Source organism: Monodelphis domestica, chromosome 7, assembly GCF_027887165.1.
Source record: "Monodelphis domestica isolate mMonDom1 chromosome 7, mMonDom1.pri, whole genome shotgun sequence".
In the NCBI taxonomy this organism is placed as follows: Eukaryota; Metazoa; Chordata; class Mammalia; order Didelphimorphia; family Didelphidae; genus Monodelphis; species Monodelphis domestica.
This window is the reverse complement of record NC_077233.1, coordinates 180,345,549-180,359,296: the sequence shown is the minus strand read 5'-3', so window position 1 is coordinate 180,359,296 and position 13,748 is coordinate 180,345,549.

Sequence of the window (13,748 nt, the reverse complement as noted above, 5' to 3'; positions counted from 1 at the left end):
ACAAAAGGACTCCCCAGTACCCCACAGAGGCAAAGGTACGTGGGGCTTGAACATTTCCACACTAAAATAAGAAGGAAAAGCTTGCACAGAAAAGTGAACTGAGCCGCCCTTCCCCCACCCCACCTCCCCCACTAAACCAGAGTGAGCTACCTGAGCGCTCACTGGGACAGCGAGTGAGTGGGGAGCGTCTCTGTCTGGGGGGGCACTCCAGGGTCCTTGGGATCTGGGGACTGCCAGGAAAAAACGTCTCAGGGCGCTTTCACTGGAGAATCCAGCGGACCTGGACTTGGGGCGGGCTGCGCTGAACAACGCGCGCTGATTATCTGGGCGGAGCTGAATACCTGGGCTCGGAGGCTGGGAAGAACTAGTCTGAAGCAACCTAAATTCACAGAAAAACCGCTCTTATAACCCAGACCCCAGACCAAAAAGGAAAGGGGAATAAAACCACCAAAGGGATGGCTCACATGGCCCAAAATCAAGCCTCCAGAAAAAAGTGACTATTGAAAACTTTTATGGTGGAAGTGCCCAAGGAAAAGAGGAGAATGAGGAGGAAATCCAAAAAAATTCAGAACACACCTCCCAAAATGGAAACTATCAACAAGCTCTGGAAGATCTCAAACTGGAACTTATCCAAAAGATGGAAACCTTCTGGAAAGAAAAATGGGAGAAAGAGATCAGCTGTCTGACAGATAAGACTGCTCAATTGGAAAAAGAACTCGAAGCATCCAATAGAAGGGCAGACAAGGCTGAAAAGCAAAACCAGTCCCTAATGACCAGAATTAAGCACCTCGAAGAAAGTGAGATGATAAAACAGCAAGAATCAATAAAGCAAACCCAAATAATTAATGAATTGGAAGAAAACATAAAATATCTCACTGAGAAGGTCACGGACCTGGAGAACAGAGGAAGACGAGAAAATCTCCGTATTATCGGTCTCCCAGAAAAACCAGAGGTAAACAACAAATTGGATATTATTCTAGAGGAGATTATAAAAGAAAATTGCCCCCACGTTCTGGAGCAAGGGGGCAAAATAGAAATAGAAAGGATTCATAGAACACCTTCTATACTAAATCCCCAAAAGACAACGCCTAGGAATGTAATTGCCAAATTCAGGAGCTTCCAAGTAAAGGAGAAAATCCTACAAGAAGCCAAGAAGAAGAGCTTCAGATATAAGGGGGCTCCCATAAGGATCACACACGACTTAGCGGCTAACACACTAAGAGACCGCAAAGCATGGAACACGATATTTAGAAAGGCAAGAGAGCTGGGTCTCCAACCAAGAATCAACTACCCAGCAAAACTGACTATATACTTCCAGGGGAAAGTATGGGCATTCAACAAAATAGAAGATTTCCAAGCATTTGCTAAGAAAAGACCAGAGCTCTGTGAAAAGTTCGATATCCAAGCACAGAAAGCAAGAGAAACATGAAAAGGTAAATATGAAAGAAAGGGAAAAGGAGATAAATCTTATCTTTCTCTTTAAGTCAAACTCTCTTCTATAAGGACTACATTTACATCTAATTATATATATTAATATGTGGGGAAAATGTTTTGTGTAACTCTCATAAATTGTATCATCATAAGAGTAGTTAGAAGAAACATGCATAGGGAAAGAATGGGGAATTAAGAAGATTTGGGGAAAGTTGGGGCAAAAAAAGGAAAAGGGAGGGGGGAACCGTGATAATACTAAGATTAACTTCAAGAAATAGGGGGGGAATCAATAGAATAAACTTTCCCATATAAAGATACACATGGGAAGGGGAGGGGAAGAACTCTCATATGAGAAGGAGAGGAAGAGAGCGTGAAGTGGAATTACTTAAACCTTACTCTCAGTGAAATCAAATCTGAGAGGGAAGAACATCTAGATCCAGTGGGATCCTGAATTCTATCTTATCCATTAGGGCAAGAAAGAAAGGAAAATTAAGGAGGGGGAGGGGGGAGGGAGTACAAAAAGGGAGGGAAGGAGAGGGGGGAGGGGAAGGGAGCATAAAAAGGGAGGGGCTAGAAAGGGAAGCATCTCAAGGGAGGGGACTAGGGAGACTGACCTAAAGTAAATCACTGGTTCAAAAGGAGAAAGCTAAAGAAGAAAGGTCAGAACTAGGGGAAGACATCAAAATGCCAGCGAATCCACAAATAACAATCATAACTTTGAACGTGAATGGGATGAACTCACCCATAAAACGCAGACAAATAGCAGATTGGATTAGAACCCAAAACCCTACCATATGTTGTCTTCAAGAAACACATATGAGACGGGTTGACACTCACAAGGTTAGAATTAAAGGTTGGAGTAAGACCTTTTGGGCCTCAACCGATAGAAAGAAGGCAGGAGTTGCAATCATGATATCTGACAAAGCCAAAGTACAAATAGACCTGATCAAAAGGGACAGGGAAGGTAAATATATTCTGCTAAAAGGAAGTATAGACAATGAGGAAATATCACTAATCAACATGTATGCACCAAATGGTATAGCATCCAAATTTTTAATAGAGAAACTAGGAGAATTGAAGGAGGAATTAGACAGTAAAACCATATTAGTGGGAGACTTGAACCAACCACTATCAAATTTAGATAAATCAAATCAAAAAATAAATAAGAAAGAGGTAAAAGAGGTGAATGAAATCTTAGAAAAATTAGAATTAATAGACATATGGAGAAAAATAAATAGGGACAAAAAAGAATACACCTTTTCAGCACCACATGGCACATTCACAAAAATAGATCATACACTAGGTCATAGAAACATGGCACTTAAATGCAGAAAAGCAGAAATATTAACTGCAGCCTTTTCAGATCACAAGGCAATTAAAATATTGATCGGCAAGGGTACATGGAGACCCAAATCAAAAATTAATTGGAAATTAAATAACATGATACTCCAAAATCGGATAGTTAGAGAAGAAATCATAGAAACAATTAACAATTTCGTTGAAGAAAATGACAACGGCGAAACATCCTTTCAAACCTTATGGGATGCAGCCAAGGCAGTACTTAGAGGAAAATTCATATCCCTGAGTGCATATATTAACAAATTAGGAAGGACAGAGACCAAGGAATTGGAAATGCAAATAAAAAAACTTGAGAATGAACAAATTAAAAACCCCCAGAAGAAAACCATACTAGAGATCCTAAAAATTAAGGGAGAAATTAATAAAATAGAAAGTGACAGAACTATTGAGCTAATAAACGAGACTAGAAGCTGGTACTTTGAAAAAACAGACAAAATAGACAAAGTACTGGTTAATTTAATTAAAAAAAGGAAAGAAGAAAGGCAAATTAATAGCATCAAGGATGAAAAGGGGGATCTCACCTCAAATGAAGAGGAAATTAAGGCAATCATTAAAAACTACTTTGCCCAACTATATGGCAATAAATATACCAACCTAGGTGATATGGATGAATATTTACAAAAATATAAATTGCCTAGACTAACAGAAGAAGAAATAGTTTTCTTAAATAATCCCATATCAGAAATTGAAATCCATCAAGCCATCAAAGAACTGCCTAAGAAAAAATCCCCAGGGCCTGATGGATTCACCAGTGAATTCTATCAAACATTCAGAGAACAGTTAACCCCAATATTATACAAACTATTTGACATAATAAGCAAAGAGGGAGTCCTACCAAACTCCTTTTATGACACAAGCATGGTACTAATTCCAAAGCCAGGCAGGCCAAAAACAGAGAAAGAAAACTATAGGCCAATCTCCCTAATGAATATAGATGCAAAAATCTTAAATAGGATACTAGCAAAAAGACTCCAGCAAGTGATTAGAAGGGTCATCCACCATGATCAAGTAGGATTCATACCAGGGATGCAGGGCTGGTTCAACATTAGGAAAACTATCCACATAATTGACCACATCAACAAGCAAACCAACAAGAATCACATGATTATCTCAATAGATGCAGAAAAAGCCTTTGATAAAATACAACACCCATTCCTACTAAAAACACTAGAAAGCATAGGAATAGAAGGGTCATTCCTAAAAATAATAAACAGTATATATCTAAAACCATCAGCTAATATCATCTGCAATGGGGATAAACTAAATCCATTCCCATTAAGATCAGGAGTGAAACAAGGATGCCCATTATCACCTCTATTATTTGACATTGTATTAGAAACACTAGCAGTAGCAATTAGAGAAGAAAAAGAAATTGAAGGCATCAAAATAGGCAAGGAGGAGACCAAATTATCACTCTTTGCAGATGACATGATGGTCTACTTAAAGAATCCTAGAGAGTCAACCAAAAAGCTAATTGAAATAATCAACAACTTTAGCAAAGTTGCAGGATACAAAATAAACCCACATAAGTCATCAGCATTTCTATATAATTCCAACACAGCTCAGCAGCAAGAACTAGAAAGAGAAATCCCATTCAAAATTACCCAAGACAAAATAAAATACTTAGGAATCTATCTCCCGAGACAAACACAGGATCTATATGAACACAACTACAAAACACTTTCCACACAACTAAAACTAGACTTGAACAATTGGAAGAACATTAACTGCTCATGGGTAGGACGAGCCAATATAATAAAAATGACCATCCTACCCAAACTCATCTATCTATTTAGTGCCATACCCATGGAACTTCCAAAATTTTTTTTTACTGACTTAGAAAAAAACATAACAAAGTTCATTTGGAAGAACAAAAGATCAAGGATATCCAGGGAATTAATGAAAAAAAATACAAAGGAAGGGGGTCTTGCAGTCCCAGATCTCAGACTATATTATAAAGCAGCGGTCATCAAAACAATTTGGTACTGGCTAAGAGACAGAAAGGAGGATCAGTGGAATAGACTGGGGGCAAGCAACCTCAGCAAGACAGTATATGACAAACCCAAAGATCCCAGCTTTTGGGACAAAAATCCACTATTTCATAAAAACTGCTGGGAAAATTGGAGGACAGTGTGGGAAAGATTAGGCTTAGATCAACACCTCACACCCTACACCAAGATAAATTCAAAATGGATGAATGACTTGAACATAAAGAAGGAAACTATAAGAAAATTAGGCGAACACAGAATAGTATACATGTCAGACCTTTGGGAAGGGAAATACTTCAAAACCAAGCAAGAATTAGAAAGAATTACAAAATGCAAAATAAATAATCTGGATTACATCAAATTAAAAAGTTTTTGTACAAACAAAACCAATGTAACCAAAATCAGAAGGGTAGCAACAAATTGGGAAACAATCTTCATAAAAACCTCTGACAAGGGTTTAATTACTAAAATTTATAAAGAACTAAATCAATTGTACAAAAAATCAAGCCATTCTCCAATTGACAAATGGGCAAGGGACATGAACAGGCAATTCTCAGCCAAAGAAATCAAAACTATTAATAAGCACATGAAAAAGTGCTCTACATCTCTTATAATCAGAGAGATGCAAATCAAAACAACTCTGAGGTATCATCTCACACCTAGCAGATTGGCTAACATGACAGCTATGCAAAGTAATGAATGCTGGAGGGGATGTGGCAAAGTGGGGACACTAATTCATTGCTGGTGGAGTTGTGAATTGATCCAACCATTCTGGAGGGCAATTTGGAACTATGTCCAAAGGGCGATAAAAGACTGTCTGCCCTTTGATCCAGCCATAGCACTGCTGGGCTTGTACCCCAAAGAGATAATGGACAAAAAGACTTGTACAAAAATATTCATAGCTGCGCTCTTTGTGGTGGCCAAAAATTGGAAAATGAGGGGATGCCCCTCAATTGGGGAATGGCTGAACAAATTGTGGTATATGTTGGTGATGGAATACTATTGTGCTAAAAGGAATAATAAAGTGGAGAAGTTCCATGGAGACTGGAACAACCTCCAGGAAGTAATGCAGAGCGAGAGGAGCAGAACCAGGAAAACATTGTACACAGAGACTGATACATTGTGGTACAATCGAAGGTGATGGACTTCTCCATTAGTATCAATGCAATCCCTGAACAATCTGCAGGGATCTAAAAAAAAAATACTACCCACAAGCAGAGGATAAACTGTGGGAGTAAAAACACCGCTGAAAAGCAACTGCATGACTACAGGGTTGGAGGAGATAAGACTGAGGAGAGACTCTAAATGAACACTATAATGCAAACTCCAACAACAGGGAAATGGGTTCGAGTCAAGAACACATGTGATAACCAGTGGAATCATGCGTCGGCTATGGGAGAGGGAAAGGCGGGGGGGGGAGGGGAGGGGAGGAAAAGAAAACGATCTTTGTTTCCAGTGAATAATGTATGAAAACGACCAAATAAAATAATATTAAAATTAAAAAAAAAATGCTGGGAAAATTGGAAAACAGTATGGGGAAAATTAGGTTTAGATGAACATCTTGCATCCTATATCAAGATAAATTTAAAATGAATAAATGATTTAAATATGAGTGAAATCATAAATAAATTAGGTGAACATAGATTAGTATACTTGTCAGATCTGTGGGAAAGGAAGGAATTTAACACCAAGCAAGAGATAGAGAACATTGCAAACTGTAAAATGAATGACTTTGATTATATCAAATTAAAAAGGTTTTGTACAAACAAAACCAATACAATCAAAATTAGAAGGAAAGCAACAAACTGGGAGAACATTTTTATAACAAAACTCTCTGACAAAGGTTTAATTTCCCCAATATATAAGAAACCAAGACAAATGTAGAAAAAATCAAGCCATTCCCCAATTGACAAATAGTCAAGGGACATGAATAGGCAGTTTATATATGATGAAATCAAAACTATCAATAAATGACATGAAAAAGTGTTCTAAATCCCTCCTGTTAGAGAAATGCAAGATAAAACAACTCTGAGGTACCACCTCACACCTAGAAGGCCAATATGACAGCCAAGGAAAGTAATGAATGATGGAGGGGATATGGCAAAATTGGGACATTAACACACTGCTGGTGGAGTTGTGAATTGGTCCAACCATTCTGGAGGACAATTTGGAACTAAGCCCAAAGGGCTTTAAATGAATTCCTGCCCTTTGATCCAGCCAAACCACTGCTGGGTTTGTGCCCTGTCGTGATAAGAATTTATTTAGTTTTTATTAAGAACATGTTTTAGGTCACAGAAACGGTTTGTCCACACTGTTCCCTTTAAAGAGGGAGAACCTACAGAACTTGCAGAACTTTAAGAGGATTGGGATAAAAGAGAGGCAGTTGGAGCATTCTGTGCCTGTCTCTTGGACTTCCACTTGAGAGTAGGTGGCTGGGTCTTTTCTCTAACAGAAAAATAAGATGTTAATGACTTTAGATACTGTTTATTTGAGAGCAGAGATACATACTAAACTGAGAAGTGTTTTTACTGAGAGCTTTTCCCTGCTTCACCAGAGAGGGAGGAGGGGGGAGCTGAAGAACAGTTTTTATCAACTGAGTGGAGATAGACTGTCAGAGGCCTGTTTTCTTCTTTGACTTCTGAAGAGAAAGAAACTGCTTCTATTTCTCTCTCTTGATGATACACTTTACTTGAGGAGTTTACTTTATATTTAAAGTTCATTGTTGAAGCATAGCTTAGTAAGATAGAAGTTAATTTTTGCTCAGTTAGTGTAAAGTGTACTATCTACCTTGGTAGACAAAGCAGAAGCTCTGTCAGGAGCCAGTTTTGGGGGGGGTTGTGTTATTTAGACAATTGTAGCATTAGGGATTAATAGATAATAATAAATAATAACTTATTCCTAACTCCTATTCCTACTTTTTATTTCCTTTTCCTACCTCAACTAAATAAATTAGGGTTGGATCAAACTGCTTCCTGACATAAATCTACTGCCAGTAAATAATTTAACAACTGATAGCTTCAATTACTATAACAGCTAATCAGTAATAGTTTGGTTATCAATATACCAATTTTAGTTTAGTTTAGTTAGTTTTGTACCCCAAAGAGATAATAAGGAAAAAGACATGTACAAAAATATTCATAGCTGCGATCTGTGAAGTAGCAAAAAAGTGGAAAATGAGAGGATGCCCTTCAGTTGGGGAATGGCTGAACAAATTGTGGTATATGTTGGTGATAGAATACTATTGTGCTCAAAGGAATAATAAAGTGGAGGAATTCCACGGGGACTGGAACGACCTCCAGGAAGTGATGCAGAGCGAAAGGAGCAGAACCAGGAGAACATTGTACACAGAGACTGATATGCTGTGGCACAATGGAATGTAATGGACTTCTCTACTAGCAGCAATGCAATGATCCAGGACAATTCTGAGAGGCTTATGAGAAAGAGCACTATCCACATCCAGAGAAAGAACTGTGGGACCAGAATTGCATTATAAAAATATATGCTCGATCATATAATATGATAGGGATGTGACTAGGGTTTTGATGCTAAAAGATCACTCTACTGCAAATATGAATAACATAGAAATAGGTTTTGAACAATGATACATGTATAACCCAGTGGAACTGCTTTTTGGCTTTGGGAGGGGGTGGAAAGATCGAATGTGGAGGGATTATGAATCATATAACCATGGGAAAATATTCTAAATAAAAAATTAAAAATAAATAAATAAAAGACTAATTCCTAAAGACCTCTATAGTTATCTAAGTGGAAATGAGTGACTGAAATCTGTATCTCCAAAGAGCTAAAGAAAGTTCCTAGGGCCATTGTCTTACTATGACACTGAATCTGTGCTAAAATAGCTTTTAGCAGTGGAATACAATATTAACTCAATGAAGAAGCCATATCACAGATAAAGACCTATAGATGACAGCAGTGAGCTATCTCCACTACCCCAACAGAGACCAGGTCAGCAGAGAGCAGTACAGTAGGAGCATCTGTGAAGGAGCAGCATAGTACCATCACCAAAAGGCAGTCCTGGCTTTGGAGTGTTGGAAGCATGAGTTGTTCTAGCTATCTGTGTTCCTTAGCCATACTCATTTTCTGTGTGTGTGTGATCATACATTTCCATGACTACATGTGATCCTTCTATATGTATCCTTTCATGTATATTCTTTGGTCATAAATAGCTCCTTGCATGTGCCCCTTGCTACAGTGGTAGCTGGGCAACCTGGGGAACAGTATATAACATATATACCTGAGCAAAGTCTTCCTTTTTACTTAATATGCTATACTGTTTGATTAAATGCTTTTTTCTTCCTTATATATAGGCACTATTAAGTTATATATCTCACTGAGGATGAGATGAACTCATCCTCATAAACTATGGATTTGAATAGACACCAACCCTTTAAAGTACCTCAAACTTGTTTGTGGAGGCTCCTGGTGCCATATATAATATTCTAATATAAACCTGAACTTTGGATTAGTCCTACCTAGGAAGTATCCTTCTCTAGGAGAGGTTGATCTAATTCAGGGGTTTTTAACCTATGGTCCATGGACTTCCTTATTTGTTAATAACTGAATTTCAGTATGAGTGGTTTTGTCTGTAATCCTATATGCTTTAGTTTGTGCATTTAAAAACATTATTCTGAAAAAGGTTCTTTTAGAAGACTGCCAAAAGGGTCCATGACACACACAAGAATAATTTTAAAGCCTCCAATCTAATCAGAATCACCCAGGCCCCATACTAAATCAATGGCTAGAAATTATCTATTTCTCCTTTCCTAGTTCCTTCTATGACCTGTTCTATAGTTCATCTTCTCTCCCAAACACTTAATAAACACCTAGCATGAAACAGAGATTGCACATAGAGATTCCTGCCTTCAATTTCAACAAAGTAAATTTTACACTTTCTCTTTATCACTCCCTGACCCTGGGCTGAGATGACCCTGGAGTCTGCTTTGTATGCCAACTGTCAGTTGTGATGAGTTGCTTTCCAAGAGGACTGCTCTTTCAAATCATAGGCACATTTGATTTAGAACCAGAAGGAATGTTAAAGATCATCTAGTCTAAACCTCCTCTTGAATGTGAGGAAATAAAATAAGATGGGAGAGATTCAGTACTTTCTACTACTTATTTCCTTTCTTATAATCATAGTCATAAAATGAAGAGAGGGACAAAAAGTCAGTAAGAGAAACAGAAGGATCACAGATTCATGGACAGCATTTGGTGGTATCTTTTATCTAACAAAGCCAAGAATTCTGTGTGTATTTTTGTGTATGTTGGGGAGAAGAGGAAGGGGAAAGTATTATGATAACACAGTCCTTAACTTAGATTGCAAATTTTATAAAAATGAAATAAAATTTAGATAAAAGATTTGAATAATAAAAAAGTGTTCTCCTTTTAAAGAATATATTATCTGTAGACATCTCAAATGCTGGCAGAGAATACTGAGTAGGAGCACTACTCAAAATGATAAATGAACTAAATTCAACATTATTATGAAAAACTCTGTGTACACATTAAAAAAAGAAGGTCCGGGGTTATATTGGTTTTAAATCAACCCCCAGAAAAATTCATTTCCAATAAATAAAGTTGATTTCTTCTGCAAACAAAACCCTCTTCTTTACTAAGTACTGTCTCAAGTTCCAAGTCTCACAAGAAGTATAAAAACCTTGACCCACATAGGAAAAGGTCTACTATGAGATGGAAGTGACTTTGGATTCTTAAAGACTCTAGTAGCAAAGGGAAAGCTTTGGTAGGCCCCACCAAGCTGTAAAAGCTTGAAGTAATGACATGGTGACATGGCTATTGTCTGAAGCATAGCCTAGGCTAGATAATGAGGGGTTTATCGCCACAAAGTTGGATAGCAGGTAATGATTATTAGAGGGAAGAGAATAGAAACTCATAAAAACTATCGACTAAGATGAAATGAGGCCAGAATTTGCATCAGTTCAGAACAAAGAGTTTATCAACAAAATCAGAAGTTCTTGAAAAGTTGAGGTTTAGTCCAAAATCTAAAATTGTGAACCAGACATTCTTAAAGTTCATTTCTTCCCATATGTGTTGGAATGAATTACAGAATAGTTTGAATTCTAGAAGCTACTACCATTGCTCTTCCTTTCAAATCAGACCAGCCTAGAGGAACCTTCCTGAGAGAAGCTTTGCCACTGAGCTGTGCATTCCCTGAAACTAGGAGTCTTCATCTTCATGACAGTCATTTTCTACCCTGATATCCCTTTTCCCTGTTCTTCTCCCCCTTCCAACTTTTGTCCTGATAATTATAATCAAAACAACACTATCATTGCCTCCAGAAAAGGTATTTCAATAGACTGCCCAATTGTTTCATTAACCATCTTTGATTTCCTAGGTTATAATTCCTTTTTCTGGCTACCACTTCACTAGAGAATATAAGCTCTTTGAGGGCAGGGACTATCTCCTATTTGTATTTCTATCCTCAGTACTCAGCACAGAATTTGACACATAGTAAGCACTTAATAAAACTTTTCATAGTTGATCAATAAGAGCACAGTTCTTTTAAGAATGGGAGGAAGCTCTGCCTAGTACAATCCCCTATATGAATTCCATCAATTTAGGAACATATACAATTATCTTATCACTGCTTCCTTTTGACTTTTTAAGTAGAAAAGAAAATGTTGATTGGCTATTGAGCAAGAACTGGGTGTGCTTGAAAAAGAAACTACACAAGGTGTGGAGCCAAAATGGCAGAGAAGGTGCACAGATCCATGTAATCTCTGCCAAATTGCCCTCCAAACAACTATAATGCCTCAAAATGAATTCTGTAGCAGCATAACCCACAAAAAGACAGAATGAAATAAATTTTCAGCCTAAAACAGCTTAGGACAGCACAAAAGATTTACCACACTACAGTGGAAGAGGAGTGCAAAGCAGCAAGCCAAGGCAGTTCCTTCCATCACAACAGGGTTGGGGGTGGCTGAACCAGGAGCAAAGGCTTCCAGAGCTTTTAGCCAGAGACAGTATTGGAGGTCAGACAATTGCTCAGAAAAATATTACAGGGGTCCCTTTGCTGGCTCTGAGTACAAGACTCTTGTCAGATTGCCTATATGCAGAAATAGACCACAGTCCCGGGTTGTGGTTTCTGGAGGAGGAGGAACCCTAGCACACACCAGCAGTTGTGGCTGCAGGTGAGCAGGAGACTGTGGTCACAGTTCCATGGCAGAAAAGTGTGCTTGTGGTTGCCCACAGACCAGAGCACAGGGCAGGAGAATATTAAGCCCACCTCTCCTTAGATCACATCACTGTTGAAAGAACTGAAAACTAATAGATTCCCAGAACTAGCTCTGAAGGCAGCTGCACAAAAAAACTTGAAGCTTGGAACAGTGCTCCCTTCATCACAGGAAGAGAGCCCAGCTTCAGCATTTTTTTAAATTAAAAGATAAGAAAAAGGCTGAAAAATAAGTGGGAAAAAAGAAACAACCCAGAAAGTTATTTTGGTGACAGGGAAGACCAGAAAACAAACTTGGAAGAAGACAGAAAAGTCAATACTGCTGCATCCAAAACCTCTAAGAAAAACATGAATTGGTCTCAACCCCAAACAAAATTAATAGAGGAGCTCAAAAATGACTTTAGAAATCAAATAAGAAAGGTAGAAGAAAAATTTGAAAAGGAAATGACAATGATAAAGTAAAATCATATAAAAAATCAACATCTTGGTAAAAGAGACACAAAAATACTGAAAAAAAAACAATATATTAAAAAATAAAACAGGGGGAAAGCTGAGTAGCTCAGTGAATTGAAAGCCAGGCCTAGAGATGGGAGGTCCTAGGTTCAAATCTGGTCTCAGATACTTCCCAGCTGTGTGACCCTGGGCAAGTCACTTGACCCCCATTGCCTAGCCCTTACCACTCTTCTGCCTTGGAGCCAATACACAGTATTGACTCCAAGATGGAAGGTTAGGGTTTAAAAAATAAAATATAATAAAATAAAACAGGTCAATTGATAAAAGAGGCACAAAAATCCAACGAAGAGAACTTCCTAAAAAGCAGAATTGGCCAAATTGAAAAAATATATATACAAAAATTTGCAGATGGAAAGAACTTCCTAAAAGACAGAATTGGCCACAAGGAAAAAGAAGTACAAAAATTTGCTGGGGAAAAGAATTTTTTACAAAAATAGAAATGGCCAAATGGAAAAGGATTTATGAAAAGTCACTGAAGAAAATAATGTCTTAAAAGTTAGAACTGGGCAAGTGGAAGCTGATGACTCCATGAGACATAAAGAAACAATCAAAGTCAAAAGAATAAAAAAAAATAGAAGAAAATGTAAACTATCTTATTGGAAAAACAACTGACCTAGAAAATAAATCCAGGAGAGATAATCTTTTAAACTACCTGAAAGTCATGACCAAAAAAAAGAGAGACTTTAGACATCATCTTTCAAGAAATTATCAAGGAAAACTGCCCTCATAATCTAGAATCACAGGGTAAAATAGAAATTGAAAGATTCACTTATCACCTCCAGAAAGTGGTCCCCAAAAGAATATTCCTAGGTATATTCTAGCCAAATTCCAGAATTTACAAAAATCAAGGAGAAAATACTGCAAATGGACAAAAAAGTAACAATTCAAATATCATGGAGTCACAATCAAAATAGCACAAGATTTAACAGCTTCTACATTAAAGAATTGAAGGGTCTGGAATATGATATTTCAGAGGGAAAGGAGCTATGACTTCAACCAAGAATCATTTACCCACCACATGAACCTTACTCTCATCAGAATTGGCTTAAAGAGGGAAGAATGTACACAATCAATTGGGTATAGAAATCTATCTTATCCTAAAGGAAAGTAAGAGGGGAAAGGGATAAAAGAAGATGGAACTGATAGAAAAGAGGGTAAATTCAGGAATATGATGGTCAGAAGCTAAATATTTTGAGGATAGACAGAATGAAAGGAGGAAAGGATAAATATGGGGTAGAGTACACAGTAAT